We start from the raw sequence: 25,820 nt of genomic DNA on the forward strand, positions 1-25,820 counted from the left end.
ACTTCGCCAATTTTTCGCACAGCACTGCTCCAACTATATAGAGACTGTGTCGCCACTTCAAGAGCTGCTAAAGAAGAACAACCGTTGGTAGTGGACTGACGAATGTGAGCAGTCCTTTATTGCCACTAAAAGGATGCTCAGGGATAATGTCAAGCTCTCTTATCCTAATTAGAAATAGCCATTTCACATTGAATGTGATGCCAGTAGGATAGGGATAGGCACAGTTCTCTACCAGGTCGATACTAGTGAGCCCAACCTGAAACTGTTTATTTCATTTTCTAGCCGGAATTTGAGGGCGCTTGAAAGAGTTCATACAGTCACGGTGCTGGAAGCCCTAGCCATAGTATAATCGCTTCTCTGCTGGATGGAAGTAGTCTTTGGATACCCGATCACTGTTTATACAGATCACAAAGCCTTAATTTTTATATTGTCTTCCGATCTCACCAGAGAAAGGGTCACTAGGTGAGCCTTATTCATACAAGAATTTAATATGACTGTTGTACGGCGGCCTGGGAAGAAGAACATGCTTGCTGATGCCCTTAGTTGAAATCCACCAGACGTGGCTTTAGCATACCCCATCTCTGTTACTAACAATGACGATGAGGAATTCCTGAGAAGACTTCAATATTTATCTCAAGCCCAGCAGAGAGATAGTAGGTTCCGGGAGATTCTTCGATTCTTCGAGGGATTGATTCCGCCTAATGATCCAGACTATGCCCGTATTAGGCGAGTAGCTCAAACTTTTCCCTTTGAGAATAACTTGCTCTACAAGTATCACGATTCCACTACGAACCAGCGGCGGATTTATGCTCCTACAAAGTAACAATTCTCTATGCATTGCAATAATCCTCCATTTGGAAGTAGCACTGTGCCCTCGTCTAGATTCCCACGTCTTACCTTGAAACCATTAAAGGCTGTGTTTAACTATGGCCACCTTGACCTGGTTATTCTTATCTTACTTTCCACTGCCAACTCCATTACTCTCAGATTTAACCTACACTCCGCCAATCAATTTACATGACTCTCACCACCGAAACTGGTTTATATGCGCAGCTTAATTCGGAAGTACATTCCTTATTGCAAGTGCCCTCCTGCCATTATTCCTAACCCGTTTGTAACAGAAATCAGACTCGCTGCTTTCTCGTCTGTTATTTGCAGTTTATGAATACGATATTTTCAATCCACCCAGCTTTCACTCACGTGCGGCAAAGTCGCCAAGAGGAGAGCGCAATGTAGAGATAATGTCGTCTGAGAGCTCACTTGGTTTTTACAGATACCGTTCATTGCAACTGCGAGTTCACTGCATTAGCTACGCAGTAACCGTACACAAGTACGACATTCCGATTTTAGGTTAGGAAATGTTTGTAAACGACGATCTCCCGTTTTTAGGTTAGGAAATTTCCGTGAAACATCTGATAATATAAAATAGTGACTATCATGTGAATTTGTTAAATTAAGGAGTAAGAACATAATATTATAAGAAGGATTTGTAGGTAGGGAATATTGATCATGTATATACTTGTATTTGTGTAACTTTTAATTTGGGTAACCGTCTCTACACATGCCCTAGCAGTGAAAAATGTGCAACATAGGAAACAGTGACTGTCGGTAAAGACTGCTGAAGATGGTTGAATTCGGTTGAAAGTGTTGCAACAAATGGCTTGGAAACCCGGGCTACAGTTGGGATGTATACGCTGAAAATTTTTATTCTTAAATATGGTTGAACACGAAAGATCCCTAACTTTCGCATCGGCCGCTCGGTAACAAAATCCGCATTTTCCGGTTTGAACGGGGTTGCATGGACGGGGGAATGCTTGAAGATGTTTCGGTTAGAACGTTGCTACCAATGGAATTTGACGCTGGTACAGCCACGTGGATCAAGTCTATATATACATGTGTGCGTGAGCGACAATTTCATTATCCATTACGGAGTTAGTAGTGTTTAAGAACCATTATTGTGGAGTACTTACTGTACCATTGCGGAGGCGACTACGAAGATATTACGAAGTTATTACGAGTGTATTACGAGGTTGCTACATGTCCATTCCCGGTATGCACTCTGTGGAAGACGCTATATAGTGTTCATTTTTCAGTTGTACCCTGGGTTATTCCTCTCCGAGAAATGTACACTGTGTGGGGGGTTTTATGTGTGTAATCTGGAGCTAATATGGTGTTGTGAACACAACTGATGTTTGCTAGATAAAATCGTAAGCCAGGTATTCAGTGCTTGGTCATTCTTTGAGGGATTCGACAAGGCATTCGTCATTCATCAATTCCATAGTTGCCTTTTTACATTGTGAAGTTGTATGGTTTGATTAACAGAGTATAGTGAGATGTCTGAATTTGTTTTTTTCTTAATCAGTTATAACCCGTTGTAAATTGATTCCCGGTGATGATGCTATTTTGTTCTTGTATATGAGGTTAAGAATGGACGTCTTATCCTCATGATCTCATCAGTCTGAAGCGTGGCCTTCAGAACTAGTTGTATGTACATTTTTGCTTTGGAGATTGTAGATATTGTTGGTGGACGTTTATTTTTGTAAGCGGCAAAAAGTGTTGGTCTCATCTCTTGGTGATTATTGTTAGTGTTTGTTTTGGTTTGTTTTATTTTGTTTCGGGGGTAAATTATCGTAGTGAAACACAATATGATAAATCTGTTATAGGCGGAGTAAGGAGAAACTTGGCATGCTACCAAAATTTATTTTCAAAGTTAAATAGTAGCAGGTAAGGTAAAGAAGCAAGTTTGGAAGCCTCGTCTGCATGATGACCGTCGCTTTGGGAGAAAGAGATCATTCATGGTGTACAGAGTCCATTATTCCTGCAACTCTTTTGCAGGTGGGTCCCAATTGCGTCTATTATATTGTATTCTAGATACAATTGATCCATTTCATGTTTTATTTCTCCAATGCATGTTGGAATAAAAATTTAAATCGTATTATGAAAAGTATGTATTATTGTCTTATATAGAAAACATACTTTTAAAAAACAAGCAACACTGGTTTACTCACAATTAACAATTTTGAAACCTATCTCAAGACTAACTTATCTGAAACAATATTTTATAACAGTTATAATATTGTACCTCCAAGGGATTTATAATCCAGGCGTTTCCTTGAAGTAAATAAAGTAAGTGCACATATACTTTAAAAGTCCATCGCATCTAGTACATCACAATGTTAGGTGATTAGTTTAAATTATATCACTTCCTTGATCTAGTACATATTCCACAATTGAGTCAATGTTATATATTTAGTTATTTATTTATTTATTTATGTATTTATTTATTTATTTATTTATTTATTTATTTATTTATTTATTTATTTATTTATTTATTTATTTATTTATTTATTATAGAATGTCCCAGTGAGTGAGTGGCTCAACGAGGAACTGCCCTTTACAATTACAGCTTGGCAGCTTTCAGTTTGAGAGTATTACTTTGCTGGCAATTTAACAAACCAAGGTAGACATATAGGTAACGAAGTATTTTAAAAATATTGATTTACTGTATAATGTTATTATTATACGTATAAAAAAGAAGATATTCAAAATAAACTACAATTACGTGGTAAAATAGGGGTACAATGGTTACGGATTTATTCTCCAACATATTCTTCAAAGAAGTGTCTGCGTACTTCCTGTACATATCATTGATTTGTTTCAATTTGCGAGGTAGATTGTTAACGGATGTGCTTGCTGAATAGGAAATACTTTTAACACTGTAATTAGTAGTGTTAGTGGAATCTATGTAAAACTAGTTTGCTGATCTTGTGTTATGGGTGTGAATTCTTTCCTGAATCGTAGTTCTGCATTCAAGTAAATCATAATATTTTTATATCTAAATATAAATATAGCTTGAGAGTATTTAATATTCATTGTACTGGTAATGTGTTTGTTTCCTGAACAATTTACAGATGGTTTCATAAACTTATATATATGTATACATAAATTTTAAATCAATCAATCAATCACTACTGATTTGCACTTAGGGCATTCGCCCAAGTGGCAGATTCCCTATCTGTTGTTTCCCTACACTTTTCTAAAATTATTGCAAAGAAATTGGAAATTTATTGAACATCTCCTTTGGAAGTTATTCCAATTCCTACCTCTCCTTCCTATAAACGAATATTTGCCCCAATTTGTCCTCTTGAATTCCAACTTTATCTTCATATTGTGATCATTCCTACTTTTAAAGACGCCACTCAAACTTATTCATCTACTGATGTAATTCCACGCCATCTCTCCACTGACAGCTCGGAACATACCACTTAGTCGAGCAGCTCGTATCCTTTCTCCCAATTCTTCCCAGCCCAAACTTTGCAACATTTTTGTAACGCCACTCTTTTGTCGGAAATCACCCAGAACAAATCGAGCTGCTTCTCTTTGGATTTTTCCAGTTCTTGAATCAAGTAATCCTGATGAGGGTCCCATACACTGGAAGCTCTCTTTTGGAGTATTTCGAGTTCCTTTACAGTTTCCTGTGTACAATTTTCCGATATTATATTCATTTACATAAGGTGTGAATGTATGAGGGAGGTAAGTATGCTTCCTAAGTGTTGGTTGTTTATTTTATAGACCTTCAAACTTTTTAGTACTCGAATTACACTAATGTTTTATTACATTTGAGATATGCTAATTCAAACTTAATTTATTGTCCAAAGTCGTGACTAAATATGAAAATTGCCTTACTCTTTCAATGAGTTTATTGCCAAGTTCTACTAGGTTACAGGTATTGATAAATTGTGCAGGTTTATGAATGAATGAATGAATGAATGAATAAATTTATTGAACTGAACATAACAGGCTTTCGCCCAGTTACAATGTTCCAATAAAATAAACACTCACAGACTATAGCTAGACACTAACTACTTACTACTTAACTACTTCTAAATCTACTTTGTAGCATCTTGCACATGGGCGGATCGCCAGCTCCACATGCAACACACCACCTAACTAAACTAACTACTTTACTACATAAATATACTACTTAACTACTTCTAAATCTACTTTGTAGCATCCGTGCAGGTTTATGGAATATCCAGCATTTTGTTTCTGAGGTGCATATTACTAGATTAGTTTTGTTCAGCCATGATTTTAATATGCCTGATTTTTTCATATAACCCATCATCTTTTTTTCACAGCTGCTGTCATAATATATAAAAATACAATCTGATAAAAGGAATATATTACCCGTAAACTCAAGATAACCTATATCATTAATAAATGTTAAAAACAATAATGGTCCCAGCACTGACATTTGTGGGACACCATGTTCATCATTGTAAATGGGCCTTTTAGTTTCATAATTTTGACATATTGCTTCCCGCCAGTTGAGTAAATTTTAACAACTCAAAGGCTATTACTGTCATGCCTGCGTTTCCCAGTGTATTAAGTAGCAGCATATGATTAACTCTGTCAAATTACTTCTCAAGATCTATGAAATGTCCAGCTGCTATTTTATATTTTTATAATGCGTTCTGTATAAGGCACACTATGTCAAAAGCAACTGATAGTGTACTATGTTTGGGTAAGAAGCGATCCTTAAATTTGAAGATTAAGTGCGTTTTTGTTACGAAGTGCAAAATTTGCTTTTTAAAATTACTATTTCAATCATTTTACTAGTTAAGTTACTAATCAATCAATCAATCAATCGATCGATCAATCGATCAATCGATCAATCAATCAATCGATCAATCAATCGATCAATCAATCGATCAATCAATCAATCGATCAATCAATCAATCAATCACTACTGATCTGCATTTAGGGCAGTCGCCCAGGTGGCAGATTCCCTATCTGTTGTTTTCCTAGCCTTTTCCTAAATGATTGCAAAGAAATTGGAAATTTGTTGAACATATCCCTTGGTAAGTTATTCCAATACCTAACTCCCCTTCCTATAAACGAATATTTGCCCCAATTTGTCCTCTTGAATTCCAACTTGATCTTCATATTGTGATCTTTCCTACTTTTAAAGGCACCATCCAAACTTATTCGTCTAATGATGTCCTCACACGCCATCTCTCCACTGACAGCTCGCAACATACCACTTCGTCGAGCAGCTCGTCTCCTTTCTCCCAAGTCGTCCCAGCCCAAACTTTGCAACATTTTTGTAACGCTACTCTTTTGTCGGAAATAGCCCAAGAGTATTTATTCCCACAACACCTTTAGCTAATTGTTCACCTAGTGGATTGCCCGGCCCACAGTTTTGGTTACAAGCATAATGTACAGATAGAGAAGGTGACTAATACTAAAGAAGTATTAAAATTTACCTATGACAACAATGGCATTTACAGTAAGATACAAAAGTTGAAAACTAGAAAAGTAGCTGGAATTGATAAGGTTTCGGGGGATATACTAAGGACAATGGGTTGGGATATAGTACCATATCTGAAGTACTTGTTTGATTATTGTTTGCATGAAGAAACTATACCAAATGAATGCAGAGTTGCTATAGTAGCTCCTTTATATAAAGGAAAGGGTGATAGACATAAAGCTGAAAATTACAGGCCAGTCAGTTTGACATGCATTGTATGTAAGCTTTGGGAAAGCATTCTTTCTGGTTATATAAGACATGTTTGCGAAATTAATAACTGGTTTGATAGAAGGCAGTTTGGGTTTAGGAAAGGTTTTTCCACTGAAGCCCAACTTGTAGGATTCCAGCAAGATATAGCAGATATCCTGGATTCAGGAGGTCAATTGGACTGCATCGCGATTGACCTGTCTAAGGCATTTGATATGGTAGATCATGGGAGACTACTGGCAAAAATGAGTGCAATTGGACTTGACAAAAGAGTGAGTGAATGGTTGGCTCTGTTTCTAGAAAACAGAACTCAGAGAATTAGAGTAGGTGAAGCTTTATCTGTCCCTGTAAAAATTAAGAGGGGAATTCCTCAATGCAGTAGTATTGGACCTTTATGTTTTCTCATATATATCAATGATATGTGTAAAGAAGTGGAATCAGAGATAAGGCTTTTTGCAGATGATGTTATTCTGTACAGAGTAATAAACAAGTTACATGACTGTGAGCAATTGCAAAATGACCTCGATATTGTTGTGAGATGGACAGTAGGCAATGGTATGATGATAAACGGGGATAAAAGTCAGGTTGTGAGTCTCACAAATAGGAAAAGTCCTCAGTTTTAATTACTGCGTTGATGGGGTGAAAGTTCCCTTTGAGGATCCTTGTAAATACCTAGGTATTAATATAAGGAAAGATCTGCATTTGGGTAATCACATAAATGGGATTGTAAATAAAGGGTACAGATCTCTGCACATGGTTATGAGAGTATTTAGGGGTTGTAGTACGGATGTAAAGGAGAGATCATATTTGTCTCTGGTGAGACCCCAACTAGAGTACGGTTTCAATGTATGGGACCCTTACCAGGATTACTTGATTCAAGAACTGGAAAAAATCCAAAGAAAAGCAGCTCGATTTGTTCTGAGTGATTTCCGACAAAAGAGTAGCGTTACAAAAATGTTGCAAAGTTTGGGCTGGGGAAGACTTGGGAGAAAGGAGACGAGCTGCTCGACTAAGTGGTATGTTCTGAGCTGTCACTGGAGAGATGGCGTGGGAGGACATCAGTAGACGAATGTTTGGATGGTGTCTTTAAAAGTAGGAAAGATCACAATATGAAGGTAAAGTTGGAATTCAAGAGGACAAATTGGGGCAAATATTCGTTTATAGGAAGGGGAGTTAGGGATTGGAATAACTTACCAAGGGAGATGTTCAATAAATTTCCAATTTCTTTGCAATAATTTAGGAAAAGGCTAGGAAAACAACAGATAGGGAATCTGCCACCTGGGCGACTGCCCTAAATGCAGATCAGTAGTGATTGATTGATTGATTGATTGATTGATTGATTGATTGATTGATTGATTGATTGATTGATTGATTGATTGATTGATTGATTGATTGATTGATTGATTGATTGATTGATTGATTGATTGATTGATTGATTGATTGATTGATTGATTGATTGATTGATTACATGCTTACAATATGACATTTCTAGCTCCCTTTTCATTTTAAGTACCTCCCACTATATCTGATGTACTATTTGATTGTTTCAGTTGGAGAGTTTTTAGTTTTAGTTTTTGCGTATAGGATATTTTTTTCATTTTGCTGTCTCCAGGAATTTTTGTATTACCCATGGCTGGTGTATGCCACTTTTGGTGGGTTTTGCCTAATATTTGAACTAGATACTCTAAGTTGCTAAATATACAAAGCTGGTTATGTGCTTCGTTCATATCAGTAGATAGATTTGTACATGTATTTTTTGTGAAAAAATCAGTTAGCTTAGTGTAATGTGTCTTCATGCTCGTTTGTACATTTGTATCACTACTGAATAGAGTACTCTAACTTACTTGTGTTGTAACTTCTAGAATTAGAATATTATGATCACTAAGGTTACTTATTACGTTATATGAATAGTAGAAATAGAAGTGGCGTATGGCTTTTAGTTCCGGGAGTGTCCGAGGACAAGTTCTGCTCGCCAGATGCATGTCTTTTGACCTGACACCCGTAGGCGACTTGCGCGTCGTGATGAAGATGAAATTACGATGAAGACGGCACACAAACCCAGCCCCGTGCCAGCGAACTTAACCAATTATGGTTAAAATTCCCGACTCTGCCGGGAATCGAAACCAGGACCCCTGTGACCAAAGGGCAGCACGCTTACCATTTAGCCATGAAGACGGATATATGAATGGTGGTCATCAGTGACGAAGTTTGAGTGTATATGATCAATTAAAGTTGAGGATGTGGGTGTTATTCTTGTTGGGAGCCTGGTACTGCAGGGATAACAATTGTAACAATGCAATTAGGATGTATAGTCCCTACATATACTTTTATCTTTAACACTATGCGCCCGCCGGTAGTAATATTACTACCACGCGGCGTGCGCCTGAGTGCCGCTGTTAGTAACACTACTACCACGATATTTGAAATTCAGCCACTCGAAAGCTATTCACGTTATCGAATTAGTTTTTGCTTTGACGTATTGTCGATTCCCTTTACTATCGTTAGGTGGTGTTGTCGATCAATAGTGATTGGTGGTGCAACTTAGGGACGATGTTTCGTAGCCACGTGCGCTCAGTTAGATCTTACGTAATTGCTGACATACGTATTCCACGCGCGCTCCGGTTAGATAAGTTCAAATTTATGTGCGTGTGTTCTAATGATAGATTATATGACTTCACAGATTTAGAATGAAAGTTTAGTGAGGCAACAATCTGCAATCATCTCTCAAGTAGTCGATTTATACTGTATAATTATGACCATCTGTGGGAGTGTCAAACTGGAATGGAATGCCAAAATCAGAGTTCGCGAAAAAACTGAAAAAGGGTGAAAAAATGTCATTGCAGAAAGAACACTTTCTAGCAATAAAGTGGCGAGATGTCCGAGACGTGTATATGCTGAGCACTGCACATGATGACATGACTGAAGTACCTGCAGCAAGAGGGAGCCACGAGAAATGCAAACCATCAGCAGTAGTAGACTACAATAAATTCAATATTGGTGTTGATGAGTCCGACCAATTGTTGGCATATTATGCGATCACAAGGAAATCGATCAAGTTGTGGAAAAAATTATTCTTCCATCTGTTTGATCTTGCCATAGGGAATGCCTATATACTGTATCGTACGGCTTCTTGACAAAAACTTCCCCTTTCGAAATTTTGTGAACGTTTAGCGGATGATTTGGTGAGTAGTGTTGCGGCCGAAATTACTGAAGAATCACGAGATTCAACTGCGGGAAGACTAGTAGGTAGAGATAATTTTGCAGACAGAATACCTGCAGTAGGAGCGAAGAGGGAAGGACACGCGCAGCGTACGTGCAAGGTTTGCTACGACAAGTCCAAACATAACACCGGTCGTGCTGTGAAAAAAATGACAACCACATATTGTCGTAAATGTGACGTAGGTCTTTGCAAAGGAGAATGTTTTGAGTGTTACCATACCAAAGCTAAGTATTGGGAATAACAATGTGTAATTCTGTTATTCAGTGACTAAAAATTATCGAACATTTCTAGTGAATTAGAAATTAAAGTGCGTGAACAAGGATATCAGAATGGACCAATATTGTAGCCTAAGTTTCTTTCCAATGCTGAAGGAAAGCATTTTTTATTTGATTTCATGGGATAGCCCACTCATTGTACAATACGTATATAAATTTGTTAATTTATAATGCGAAAACTGACAGAACTGTGATTTTTTCTGAGAGTCTAAATTACGCCGGCACAGAGTAGGGACGCCATCTTGAAACGTCCGGGCTCATAGTGTTAAAAATCTACGTTTTCGTGTCCTATAAGTAATGACTTTGATTTTCTTGTATTGCACAAAGTAGATTCAAGGTCTATCATAAATTTAGATGCATTACTGTCCCTTGGGTTATGGTAGTATGAAATTACGTTATATCTCCAGTTTTGTTAAAAATTTCTATTTAAAGTATACTGTATATCTTAACGACTTTGGTTGACCATTTTCTTAATACAAATACCGACAGACCTCCTCCTGTACCCTTTCTTACTCCATGGTAATTTTTAAAGCTAGGTATGTAATAATATGATGGTCCTTCATCTGATAGCCAATTTTCTGTTATAACTATAATGTCAAGTTCTGTAACCTCATCAATAATGAGCATAATATCCTCAAACTTATCCATAACACATCGCGCATTGATACAGATATATTTAAATTTAGAATTCAGAGCCTGATTTTTAATTTTGAATTTAGTTTTCTATAGTATCACACCGAATCTCAACTTAGCATATTATTTACTTATTACTATAAATGTCCTCTATCATATGAAATCGGTATAAACTCGTCTGAGTATAGTACTTGCAGTATTTATTGTACGTATTTAGTCTCGAAGTATATGATCTTTGCCTCACTGCTAATGATCATGCTTTGTCAATCCCTAGTTTCATGGACGTAGATCTCGCAGTCCCTTGTCCAGGTGGCACATACACTGACTGACAGAGCAAATGCAACACCAAGAAGGAGTGGTTCGAAAGGGATGAAAGTTGGGGAAAAAACAGAGACGGCACGGACGAATAATTGATGTTTATTTCAAACCGATATGCAGGTTACACAATGCGCACGGCATCGACTCAGTAGGATGTAGGACCACCGCGAGTGGCGATGCACGCAGAAACACGTCGAGGTACAGAGTCAATAAGAGTGCGGATGGTGTCCTGAGGGATGGTTCTCCATTCTCTGTCAACCATTTGCCACAGTTGGTCGTCCGTACGAGGCTGGGGCAGAGTTTGCAAACGGCGTCCAAAGAGATCCCACATGTGTTCGATTGGTGAGAGATCCGGAGAGTACGCTGGCCACGGAGGCATCTGTACACCTCGTAGAGCCTGTTGGGAGATGCGAGCAGTGTGTGGGCGGGCATTATCCTGCTAAAACAGAGAATTGGGCAGCCCCTGAAGGTACGGGAGTGCCACCGGCCGCAGCACATGCTGCACGTAGCGGTGGGCATTTAACGTGCCTTGAATACGCACTAGAGGTGACGTGGAATCATACGCAATAGCGCCCCAAACCATGATGCCGCGTTGTCTAGCGGTAGGGCGCTCCACAGTTACTGCCGGATTTGACCTTTCTCCACGCCGACGCCACACTCGTCTGCGGTGACTATCACTGACAGAACAGAAGCGTGACTCATCGGAGAACACGACGTTCCGCCATTCCCTCATCCAAGTCGCTCTAGCCCGGTACCATACCAGGCGTGCACGTCTATGCTGTGGAGTCAATGGTAGTCTTCTGAGCGGACGCCGGGAGTGCAGGCCTCCTTCAACCAATCGACGGGAAATTGTTCTGGTCGATATTGGAACAGCCAGGGTGTCTTGCACATGCTGAAGAATGGCGGTTGACGTGGCGTGCGGGGCTGCCACCGCTTGGCGGCGGATGCGCCGATCCTCACGTGCTGACGTCACTCGGGCTGCGCCTGGACCCCTCGCACGTGCCAAATGTCCCTGCGCCAACCATCTTCGCCACAGGCGCTGCACCGTGGACACATCCCTATGGGTATCGGCTGCGATTTGACGAAGCGACCAACCTGCCCTCCTCAGCCCGATCACCATATCCCTCGTAAAGTCGTCTGTCTGCTGGAAATGCCTCCGTTGACGGCGGCCTGGCATTCTTAGCTATACACGTGTCCTGTGGCACACGACAACACGTTCTACAATGACTGTCGGCTGAGAAATCACGGTACGAAGTGGGCCATTCGCCAACGCCGTGTCCCATTTATCGTTCGCTACGTGCGCAGCACAGCGGCGCATTTCACATCATGAGCATACCTCAGTGACGTCAGTCTACCCTGCAATTGGCATAAAGTTCTGACCACTCCTTCTTGGTGTTGCATTTGCTCTGTCAGTCAGTGTATTTTACGATTCTGCTTCAGGGTGCTGCAACTTCTTGCTATATACTCATTCGTGGGCAAAAGATGAACATTAATGAATGCATTGCGTGATGGGCAATTCAGTCTAATGTTCTGGGTGTTCAGAACTATTTTATGAATTCTCGCATTCACTATTTCGCCTTCCTTCCAACTATTAGTGAATTTGACCACAATTCTTTCCACGTCCCCACATTTTGCAGCAGACCATGAGCGATATCAATCTCGTGATGTCCCATATCAACCGAATGCCCTGGCAGTTTGTATCACTAGAGCATACACATTTTCCTGTGCCATTCTGGCATTCTACTAATTAACAAAGTGTTCCTACGGGTATACTGTTTAAAGGTCCTCTGACCCATAGAAAGCCACTTTGGTATCATTGCTTGTACTCACAAGAGATTTTCCCAACTCCGAGGTTCTTTTCCTCAACTCATTTGTGAGCGTTCTGAATTTCTCAAACTGGTCATTTGCGAATTCTGTCACTTCATTAATAACATTGATTTCAACCATGAATAAAGTTTTGAGTTCTGTAAGAGATAATTGTATCTTCTTCGTAATTTCCTTAACTATGTCACATTCTCTTAGGTTAGGTGGCGGGTTACAATCGTCACGATTACATTTCCATACCTTTTGCGGATCAAATTTTACCGCCTCGTAAGGCTTCTTTGACATTCGTGTGCATTCCTTTTGAAAATTACGTTCACTATCCCCTTCACAATTAACGAATTCTTCATAGTTTCTCGCTGTTTTGCCACACGGTGAACAAACATGAATAGCTGCTGACGCCATCTTGCTTTTACGCAGCAGTATTTCCAGATTCGAAATATTTATCTGCTTCCTTATTTGTTGTGGTCTTGCATGTTCGATTTATAAACTTGTTGAACTATCCTTTATTAAAGAGTAAATCAATTTTGCGATATTTTAAAGTTTTAAACGAAAAATTGCTTTCCATAACTCAACAACTCGAAAAGCGGTACCTTGAAACTGATGTCGGGAACCAGAGCTAGCGTCAATTTGTGGAGGGATGTATTCACTATTGTATGTTTCTCTCGTCGTTTGTAGTGTGGTGTGTTGTGAATGAAGAGGTGAGTATTATTATTACACAAACTCCCAGAGGAATTAACGTGAAACGGCTACATATTCGACCTAGTCGGTAATCGAAGACAGACTCTCTGAACCTAAGTAGTCTCACTGAATATTCAGCCCAAAAGCCCAACACATGTTGGTACTTGAGTACCACAAGATATGCAATGAACTTTTTATCGAATTATAAGCTTCTTCGCTTGGCCTTAAGGAAAACAATCTACCCTCCACCACCGAAGCCTAAACTAGTTGTTGCTAGACTAGACATAAATCCTCTAGACATAAGGTATGTGAATGTCGTCTAGTAACCTGTAATTATATTTCGTATGTATAAACAGAATGGTCAACCAGCCCCTTCATATTCATGAAAATACGCAACCCACCAAAACCAATATTGCTCTGCTTTGCTACCTCCTGTATATAACATGGGTAAAGAACTGGAATCAGACATAAGGCTTCTTGCTGATAATGATATACTGTAATAGTAATAAATAAGTTACAAGATTGTGAGCGACTGCAAACATATCTCGACAGTGTTGTAAGATGTAGAGCAGAGAATGATATGATTATAAACACGTTGAAAAGTCAGGTTACAAAGAGAAAAATTCTTCTCAGATTTAATTACTGCGTTGATGGGGTGAAATATCCCCAGGGGAATCACTGTAAGTACATGGGTGTTAACATGAGGAAATAAATTCGTTAGGGTAATCACATAAATGGGATTGTAAATAAAGGTTACAGATCTCTTCGCATGGTTATGAGGGCATTTGGGGGTTGTAGTAATGTTGTAAAGAGGAGGGCATACCGGTAGAAGTCTCTGATAATACCACAATTAGAGAGCATGGTTCCAGTGTATGGGACCCTCACCAGGATAACTTGATACGAGAACTGGGAAAATATCCAAAGGAAAACAGCTCCGTTTGTTCTGGGAGATTTCAAACAAAAGAGCATGTATACACATATATACATCCTCATTATATACTGTTATAGTTGAAGCATTCAGTCTGCAAGCCTCAGCCACTCAGCCACAATCCACTGTTTGTAACCAACTCTGTGACCTCGATTAGTTCTATAACTCTTATCATGAAATCATTAGAAAGAAAGTCTGACCATTGTCTCCTTGGTCTCCCTCTTCATCTCTTGCATCCCATGACCGTCTCCATTAATCCCCTAGGTAACCTATCCTCATCCATTCGCCTCACATGACCCCACCACCGAAGCCGCTTCATGCGTACAGCCTCATCAATCGAGTTATCAACTAACTTAGCCTTTATCTCTTCATTCCGAGTATCCTCCTGCCATTGTGCCTACCTGTTTGTAAAAGCGATCATTCTCGCTACTTTCATTTCTGTTATGTATAAATTATGAATGAGATAACCTGAGTCCGCGGCTTTCACTCCCGTACAGTAAAGTTGGTCTGACAACAGACCGGTGTAAAAAAATAATTTCGTCCGTGAGCTGACTTCTTCCTTACAGGATACTGTTGATTTCAGCAACATTATTGTCCTCCAACCCCATGTGCTCGGTTGTTCGGGACATTCCCTTTTACGCTGAGAAGAGTTTCAAAATATTCCACCCACCTCTTCAGTGATTCCCTGATTTACTCAAAACACTATTCATTTCCTTTTTACCTCCCCTTCTAATATTTTTACTGACCAGATAGGTTTGGCTGTTGCTCGACATAGCCTTTCCATGGGTGGTGTGAATAAAAATGAACGCGCCCTCATAACTCGCGAATTTAGAGCACGTAATCTCAATGATGTGAATAAGAACCGCCGGTCAGTAACAGTCACTCACAGCAGACTTTTGACTTTGAACACACACTCCAGTCACTCAAGTAGCAAAGTGGGCGCTCCAGATTTCTCTTGAATAAAGGTAAAGCAGGCACTCATACAATTAAGCGCTTGCTCATGTTTCCTTGAGCTAATTCAGTAAGTGACTCCAGATTATAATGTCAAGTTCAATAGCATGGCAGAGTTCATGGTGATGGTTAATCGGCAAAGAAAATGTTATAAACTTCGCAGAGAATCATCTCAACTTGATTACAAAGTGTTACAGGTCCAGTAACGAGCATGCTGAAAGGTTAACGGAGAATTTCCTTGGGCGCTCCGAAGAAACAAAAGGCGGTGCACTAACAAACGAAGAAAAAATGAGGATCTTCTTGCGTTATGTTGGTGACCCTGGGTTTCAGAGTGGAGTTGGTGAAGACATCTCGGAGCACTGTGTCAAAATCTTTTTTGTAGGTTTTGACACGAATAGAAATGCAAGCATATTATTAGATAAAATTCCAAAAGGTATTGCTAAGATGCAGGAAACATAGGAAGTGGCAAGAACGTTTTAGCTTCCCTTACGCTGTCGCGGCTATAGACTTCGCTCATCTACAAATTAAGAAGCCACATATTCATAGGAATGAGTACGTTAACAGAAAAAGCTTCCCTAGCATTAGTGTACAGGCCACTTGCAATGGAAAGGAAGATTTCGACCAGTACAGATATACAATGGCCTGAATCTGTCCATGACTCCCGAATTTGGAGGAACTCTTATGTTTGCAGACTTATGACGCTTCTGTTGGAAGTCGAAGTGATGGCAGCTCCCGCAGATCTGGCTCCTTAAAACAATACAGTCAATATAGTCAATGTACTAATTTCATAATAATGAATCTTTGTTATTCACGTTAGACCATTTTACTCAATGTATTAATGTCGTAATTTTCAGGCTATGATTTCCTACTTTTCAGACGGTCGATAGTAGGGTTATTCTCCCCCAGCCGCTTCTCCCACTATTTTAACGATATGGGTTGTTTTCAGTCGCTTTAAATATATTTTTACCAATAGTTGTTGGACGGAAATATGTAAGTTAAATGTAGCAAGTAGTTTACACTCAACTGCATTTATTGCACTTGTTTTCTTGTGCTTCTTCGGTAACTGACTTCGAAAACAGAATTCTATGTTCCTTTAAAATGGAGATAAAAGTGTACTGAAATTCTACATTGTCTCCTGCCATATTGAGAATTGAACTATTCGGAAGTCATCGAAGTGTTATATACTTATCACTTGCACGTCCTTGATCAATGAAACTGACTGGCTGCTCCAGACACTCTAGTTTACGTTGTGTTTCCACTCTATATTTTTATTCATCGGACATGCGGAGTAGAAGCTCATCGGCAGGGAGACACTCAAACACTCAGCGAGCACACGCTCACGCACTTAGAATCATTTTTATTCACACCACCCCATGTTATTATCGAAATTTTCTCACGATATCTTCTTGGATTCAGAAATGACTTGTTTTGCTCTATTTCCTTCCTTTATGTACAATTCCCTGCCTCCACCAGTCCTTGTTTGAAGCCATTTATGATAAGCCTCCCTTTCACGTTGACAAGCTGCCCTCACTTCATAATTCCAAAAAATGTTCGCTTTTCCCCCATCTTTACACAGTTGTTCCCAGGCATTCCCTTGCCTTCTCTACTACAGCATCCCAGTATGCCACCCATTCTCTTTTTATATCCTGAGCCTACTTATGGTCTATTGTTTGGAAATTTTCACTAATCATATCCATGTACTTCTCATTTCCTCGTCGTGGAGATTTTCTACACTTATTGTCCGACTCCTTGGCTGAACGGTCAGCGTACTGGCCTTCGGTTCAGAGGGTTCCGGGTTCGATTCCCGGCCGGGTCGGGGATTTTAACCTTAATTGGTTAATTCCAACGGTACGGGGCTGGGTGTTGTCTTCATCATCATTCACCTCATCATGACGCGCAGGTCGCCTGCAGGTGTCAAATAGAAAGACCTGCACCTGGCGAGCCGAACCCTTCCTGGGATATCCTGGCACTAAAAGCCATACGACATTTCATTTCTACACTTATTCATCTGCAGATAGATTTCACTTTCTCTATTCTAGGCCTAGACTTACTCAGTTTACCACAGATCAGATAGTGGTCTGTATCATCGAAAATCCCCGGAAAACCCGCACATTCCTAGCAGATTTCCATAATTCACAGTCGGTTATGATATAGTCTAGTATGTATATGGTGCCCCTACCCTCAAATATGCAAAGGTGAATATTCTTATGCTTGAAGAATGTATTCATAACTGCTAATCCCATACTAACACTGAAGTCCAGTAAGCGCTTTCCATTTCTATTAGCTTCCACACCTTCGCTACATTTACCCATCACCTTTCGTATCTTTCAATTCTACTTCCAACTCTCGCATTTAACTCGCCTTTCCCTTTCCTTGCTGTTGACCCTGACTACGATATCGCTCAACGTTTCATAAAACCTGTGAATTTCATCCTCATCTGCACCCTCACATGTTAGATACACGGCGACAATTCTTATCCAGATTCCTCCAACAGCCAAATCTACCCGCACCATTCGCTCAATAACGTGCCTTAGAAAATGTTGCGTGCAATAGTTTTCCAGATGAACAGTCCTACCACACACTCTTCCCTTTCTTTTTAACACTTGTTAAAAATACTTTGTAATCTCGTAACTCGTACTTTTTATCTCCCCTTGTCCGGATATAATTAACTCCTAACACATTCAGACGCATCCTCTTTGCTGATTCAGCCAGTTCTACTTTCTTTTTTCCATAAGAACCATTGATATTAATAGCTTTAAATCAAATTGCATTTCGTTCACCAGTTTTTTTTCCAAGGAGTCCCTCGCCTGTCAAATGGAAGTGGCATTTCGTTACTGCTATAAGTCTGAGGATTGCTTAAACTGAGCATGCTTGGAGAAAAATATTGTGAAGCGGGATGCTACAATACTTACACATAGTGCCAGTCAGCATCTCTCTTCTATCGGGGATTGTATAGTTCTACCCGCTGTTCACAAGGAGGACATGACTCAGAATATATCCGAGATGCCCATTCCCGTTCCATAGTAACTGGTATCCCGACTGTCAGGACCACTTTCTAGGCCACCCAGCCGTTTCCCATGGTTCAGGAACTAGGACGTGACTGCAATAACCCACACCATAAACCATGACAACAGAGCAGTGTTACGAAAATGTTGTGAAGTTTGGGCTTCGAAAACTTGGAAGGACGGAGACAAGCTGTTCGACTAAGCGGTATGTTCTGAGCTGTCGGGAGAGAGATGGCGTGTAATATTGTTAGTAGACGAATAAGTTTGAGCGGTGTTTTTAAAAGTAGTAAATATCACAATATGAAGGTAAAGTTGGAATTCAGGCAAATATTGGGGCAAATATTTGTTGACAATAAGAGTTGTTAGGGACTGGAATAATTTACCAAGGGAGGTGTTCGATATAATATTACAAAATTCTTTGAAATAATTTAAGAAACAAACCTAGGTAAGCAACATATAAGAAATCTGCCACCTGGGTGATTGCCCTAAATGCAGATCAATGGTGATTGATTGCTCTTTTCCAATTCTCGTATCAGGTAATCCTGGTGTGTGTTCCATACAATGGAGCGATACTCTAACGCTACCAGAAATGTATACACCCACGCCTTTGCATCGTTATTATAACCGCTAAATATACCCGCCCCCCCGTAACCATTTGAAGAAATTTGTAACATTTAATTACTATCTTTTTAATGTACATTTTAATGTACTCCGTTTTCCCTCATATTAACACCTATGTACTTAAAGTGATACTCATGAGGTACTTTCACCCTCATCAAGACGGCAATATTAAAACCGGAGGACTTTTCCTCTTGTCGAAACTTGTAACCTGAGTTTTAATCCCGTTTACTACCACAGCATTGTCGAGGTCTTTTTGCAGTCACTCACAATTCTGTTACTTATTTGCTACTCTATACTGTACAACATCATCCGCAAAATGCCTTATGTGTGAGTCCACGTCTTAACACATATCATTCATATATATATAAGAAATCATAAAATTCCAATAATTCTGCCTTGCAGAAACCCTCTTTCAAAACTTACGGGATCGCTTTTTTTCTTTTTTTTGCTATTTGCTTTACGTCGCACCGACACAAATAGGTCTTATGGCGACGATGGAATAGGAAAGGCCTGGGAATGGGAAGGAAGTGGCCGTGGCCTTAATTAGGGTACAGCTCCAGCATTTGCCTGGTGTGAATATGGCCTTACAGGATCAGACAGTGCTTCACCTACTCTAATCCCCTGGGTTCTATTTTCTAGAAATGTCCCGGGAGGGGCGGAGGTGAGCGCTGTTTATAATTTTGTAATATTTTGATCGTTAGTTTTTAAATTACAATAATCACAGGTTGGCGTTTTTTTTCTACGAACGTTCATTCGGTTCCAGTGTATTGCTGGTAAGCAATGAAGGAAGACATTGTTGAAACTTGTGTAATGTTATCCTCTAATTCAAATCTATGAACAAAACTCTAAGCTTTTGCAGTCATGATTTTGGTTATTTTCTCTTATCTTTCTGAGCAACGTTATTGAAGCTACAGCAGGTTTAGCTTTTTAAAGCTTTCATTCCCCACACTGATGAGTTGGAGCGGGCCACCTAAAGGGAAACATCATATCTATGGCCGGGAAGTTCTCACTATTGAACGGAACATTGTTATTGAATAGGTTATGTAAACTAGGTCCATTATATATGTATTCATATAGGCCTAATATTCAGTTTTAATTATCCCCTTCAGACAAACTTAATAAAACAAGTTATATAGGGCAGAGCCATCTACAGTAACTGTAGTCGGCTATGATATAGGGCCATAGCTTTATCTATGACGCCAAGCACTTTGCGTAAGGCGCTTCTCGGCGCCGCGACATCCCCTCCTTTGTAGTCTGCCGACAGCTTTATCAGCTTAAGGTTCGGTTTAGTGAAGTGTACAAGAGTTTCTTAAAAGTGCACCTGCGGGACTAAATTCCGGACCACGGTATCTCTGAAAACCGTAAAAGTAGTTAGTGGGACGTAAAGCTAAGAAAAATATCATTACTATTTTTATTATTATTTTCAAATGTTTAGTGCTTAGAGCCGGCCGCGTGGTGTAGGGGTCGCGTGCCTGCCTCTTACCCGGAGGCCCCGGGTTCGATCCCCTTCCAGGTCAGGGATTTTTACCTGGACCTGAGGGCTGGTTTGAGGTCCACTCTGCCTACGTGATTAGAATTGAGGAGCTATCTGGTGGTGAGATGGCGTCCCCGGTATAGAAAGCCAAAAATAACGGCCGAGAGGATTTGTCGTGCTGACCACACGACACCTCGTAATCTGCAGGACTCCGGGCTGAGCAGCGGTCGCTTGGTAGGCAAGGCCCTTCAAGGGCTGTAGTGCCATGGGGTTTGGGTTTGGGTTTGGTTTGGTTTGGTTTGATGTAGTGCTCAGACCGGTAAGGGAGCGTGTATATACAACCTGTGACAATAAAGTTCGGTGAATAGTCCTGTACTATCAACATAGATAAACAATGCACGACAGTGACCTTACTGTCCTTCGAAATACTCCCCTCCCATAACTATGCACTGCTGAAATCGGCGATACATGTCCTGGAAACTTTGCAAGAACGCTTCCTTTGAGATGGTGTTCAAAAGCCTCGTCACGCTTCGTTGGATGTCAGGAATATCGTCAAATCTCTTTCTTTCTAAGAGAGTTTGAGTCGTTTTGATGCATGAATTTTCGGCTCTGACCTTTTTACGACGAGGGTATCCCGGAGAACGCCATTCCATGCTTTGCCGTTACGTTTCAGGGTCGTACCTGAGACACCAGGTTTCATCCTCAGTGACGATACAGTTCAAGAAATTTGGTGTCGCATCCCCCGTTTCGACGAAATCCTGTGAAGTCTCTGAACGTGCCTACTTCTGATCGTCTGTCAAGTGATGTGGCACAAGACGAGAACACGTTTACCTCTTCCCTCCCTTCTGGGTAACGATTTGTTGCATGGATTCACGGTTAATCTGCAGTACACCCGCTATCATGCGCACAGTTAATCGCCGATCGTTCGTGATTAATGTCCTCACCTTCTCAATGTTTCCGTCACTGACGGCGGTCGCCGGTCTTACGCTACGGTGGTTGTTAGAAACACTTTCCCGGCCTTCTGAAAACGGGCGAACCACTCGTACACACACTTCAAGGTCAGTACTTGATCTTCATAAACGCGTACCAGCATCGCATGCGTCTCTTTCGGTGTCTTCCCAAGCTTAAAACAAATCTGTACATTGATCTTTTGGAGGTTCATGTTCCTATTTGCAGTTCAGAACCAACGCACTAAACACGCACTGGGTCCAACAGGTCTTACACGGCACACACACGATGCACAACTGAACAACGTTGAGAGCAGGTGGTAAAAACCTGCTGCTACGCAGGTGCAGCGTTGCGTGTGGCCAGTGTTGCGGGATCGACCGTTCTGACTTCATTCACCGAAATTTATTGTCACAGGTTGTATATATTGTAACAATAAATGCCATACTTGGGCTAGAAGAGCATAATATTCAACGCAGGGCGTGTACGGTACATAAATGGAGTGCTTACAGAGGGAGAGAGGTTTGTTGAAATAATACTTGATCCAGATAAGACTGAGTTTATTAATAAAACTTCAAATTTTATATCACTTCTGTACAGAAGAAATACTGGGAAGTGTCCTTTTCTTGTCCTAGGGCTGGTGATGTCCTTGAAGTCCGGCTGCTCCTCTCGTACTAACATGGATCTCCTTTTGCACCATGGAACCACGATTAATCCCCTGATGGAAGTTCTCGAAGTTCTGGACGATCTAGAATTTCTAGAAGATCTATACGGTGTCTAGGAGATCTATACGATGTGGAAGTTCTAGTAAAATGGGCGTCGAAACTGGTTAAGTATAGGACGAACTTGAATACACGCACTTATGCCTGGGACGTATTAGTTTGGAAAGCGGCTTCTGCACAGATGAGAAAATATATAATAATGATTTCAAACGAGGTTTATAACACATGGAAATCGTGCAATTGAAGAATGAATAAATGACTATCACACGGTAGAACGTCACTGAATAAATCCTGTGTTTTAACACAAATCTCTTGAAGTGAGTTCTATGCGGCCGACTGTCAATAAAATCGAACACGAAATTCAATCTTAACACTTGAAAATAAATAAGTAGAGTCGAATATCACTTATCGTCGAGCTCACAAATAAATGACCACTTAAACTTCGTGTCGTCGAATGTCAATGAAATCGATCTAGTAAGTTTGAAGAATGTGACACTTGGCATAAATTAAAGCTTCTCATACGATAAATATTTCTAAGTTTTTACCCAGTTTAAAAGTAATCACTTGGATTGGATTGAGACGAAAATATTCCACTCGTGAAATCAGTTTTGTTCACACGTGATAATTGGAAAATAAAAACTGAAATCGATTCTGCTCGTCAACAGTCCTTGGTTCGACTATTCGTAAGGTTAATAAATGCAAGTTCAAATACACTGTTCACAGTCTATCACTTACAAAATATTTCAAAGTGTTTGAGGATTATTTACATGCGAAAAAAATTGCAAGTCCGGTGACGGAATCGCAAAGTTAAAGTTTGCGTAATATTCAATCACCTGTCAATGCTCGACACTCGAGAAATTCTAAGTCTTACAACACTGTTATGGCAATGAAAAATTTCGAAATATTTCCATCACTTGACGAAATACAAGCACTGTTCAAGAACCTATTACTGTTCTGAACGTTTCATCAACCTTGAAGTATGAACACTTGGAAAAATAGATGCAAGTTTTAAAACACTTGTTCGAAATAATCAATCACTTGTAAATGTTGGCGAAGCACAACTTATATCACTCTCCGTTGGAAAAAATCTATCACTCGCGAACCGAAGGGAATATTACAAGTCCGCGGTCGACACTTGTAGAGTGAAGTCCGGGACTCGAAGAAATTAACATGACACTCAACGCGACATCACGACCGTCACGAGCCGACCGACCTGGTTCGACCGTGGTACAGAATATACTGATTTGCCTTGGGAATTAGCCCTCCTTATATATGCAAATCGTGAAGATAGCAGTAATTGCATTTTATTGAATAACTTCTTCGGCGTACGTTGGATTTGCACCAAACTTGGTAGAAATGGAGACAAAAACGTGGCAACACGAAAATGCTGTTCATATAATTCCATCATTATTCTAAGGGAAGTTATTAAGCATAGAACATTTCGAATGTCCTCTGGCTGATGCAATCTTTCTGTCACGAGGAGGTACGCTGTGACGTCACAAGCTCCACGTCGCATAAGAGCTGCAGGGTACAGCCGTGACCACCCGTGGTCACGGTACAGCCAGCTGTTGAGTCGGCGCGCAGCGCGTTATTCAAGTTCACAGTGCGGGGACTTCACCTTGGACCAGCGTTCCTGGTATATCATATATACGGTATATATATAATACCTTCATAAAGTACAAGAACACTTGTGTGAAAACTCGACGGAAATTTCTTTTTCAAACTGACCCGTACCTCACGTCAAAACAATAAAAAATCTAGCTAAAAAGTTCAAAGAGACAGTTTCAGTAAATTACCGTAAAAGACGTAGAATGAGACATGGTCTTACAGAAGAGAAATTAGATGAGATTGGAGAGAGACTAGAGCCCACCCTTTAAAAACAGTCTTAGGTGTTTGGCGCAAGAAATTATATGAACGAATGAATGAGTGAATGAATGATGAATGAAAACTCTTCTCTCCCAGTCACGGATGACCAACAACTTGGAAGAGAGTGTTCATTTATTGTAATTATAACATAATGCATGCAATTATTCTTTACAATATACAATATTTAAAACAAATTACAGAATGTTTACAACCTTCGCCTTATGAAACATTTCCTAGACCTTAACCATGTTATAGCGTCCAGGATATATCCTCTTGTATATTCCTACTTCCTGTGAATGGAGCAAGACACTAAACAGAACATTGCTCCCCGCAGTGACGGATTACCTCCAACTGGGGGAAAGAACATCCGCCCACAGGAATCAACGCAATCGCATGCAAATAGTTTTGTTGGCAATAAAAAACACCAAACTTCTTATTACAATCCTACCTCATATGAATGGACGAAGACAACTAACAGATACCAATCCCCCAGTCACGGATGACCACCAACACCAACACCCTCCCACAGCCATCATCGCAGTCATATCCAATTAGTTTTGTTGTTAATAAAAAAGATATCAAACTTATTCCATCTAAATGAACTGTTAAAACACATGATTATACCATAATTTGCTACTACAGTATATTATATAAACGTAGCATTTGAGGTGCTGCCTAACGTCCTAGAGTCTAGAATACCTTCACATACATGTTCTTACTAATAAGTATATGAATTTTCTCTGTTTTAATCTTATTTTAATTCCTTTTCCCGCATTCCTGTTATAATATTACATAGTTTTGCTGTTTTTCTTCTCAAACTTTAGTTGTAATTTCTATTTCTGTTTGTGTTTAGTAATAAACTGTTGTAATTATGATGCGTATGAACGTAGTTTAAAATTATTGTAGTGTATTGTAGTATCTTACTGGAAATATTAGTGTGCTTATTCTATTACTGTGAAATATTTGTGTAGTATAGTATCTGTAGTAACACTCTTCCTAGAATTCTGTTGTAGTAATTAAGATAGACTTAACAGCAGTTTGGAATTGTGTAATTCTTGTGTATTCCTTTCGGTTTTCAGTAATTAACAGCAGTTTTCATCCTGTTAAGGTGTTGTGGAATAAAAATTTAGTACAACTAAGTAGTATTGTAGTGTAGTAGTAGCCCATATTAGTTACCCAGTCCTGTGATATTTGTGTACTATCCTAGACAATATTTCTTTCCTTTCATTTTTATTTCGCACAGAATAAGTTATTTCCTTTTTCTTTTCTTTTTATTATTCCAAAAAGAGTGGCTAAAGAGTGCAGGTCTAGGAACTGTGGGTATGCCAGGCATTAAGGAGTATGAGGGAGGAGTTGGAGAGTTTGAGGGAGATAATTAGGATTCTCTCAGAGGACAGGAAGGAAAGTAGGCCTCCCTCAAAATATGTACAGGATACGGCAGGTGTAAAAGAGGAATGGGAAGGAAAGTGGTGAATTGTAGAAGACAGGTAGTCTAATGTTTTAAGGGGAAGGAGATTGCAGGCTAAGGGCTCTATTCAGGATCAGAATTCAGGACGGGTGTCTGTGAGAAATCGGTACGAGTCACTGCAGGTAGAACAACAGAGAGAAAAGAGGTACAGGGAACTGTTGCTGAGAACTGTGGAAGTAGTAGAATAGGAAAAGGTGGGAAAGGGAAATGTAGAACAGAGTATAGGAAAAGATAGGTGGAACAGGGTTATGGACGAGAGGAAAGGGAGGAGGAAGTAGCTTCTCCAGCAGTGAGGAAAGATAGGGCTGACCGGGGAGGGATCAAATGAGGTGGGTAGAGTTGAGGCTCTGGTCATAGTAGATTCCATTGTTAGAC

Source organism: Anabrus simplex, chromosome 2 (genome assembly GCF_040414725.1).
Source record: "Anabrus simplex isolate iqAnaSimp1 chromosome 2, ASM4041472v1, whole genome shotgun sequence".
Taxonomy (NCBI): Eukaryota; Metazoa; Arthropoda; class Insecta; order Orthoptera; family Tettigoniidae; genus Anabrus; species Anabrus simplex.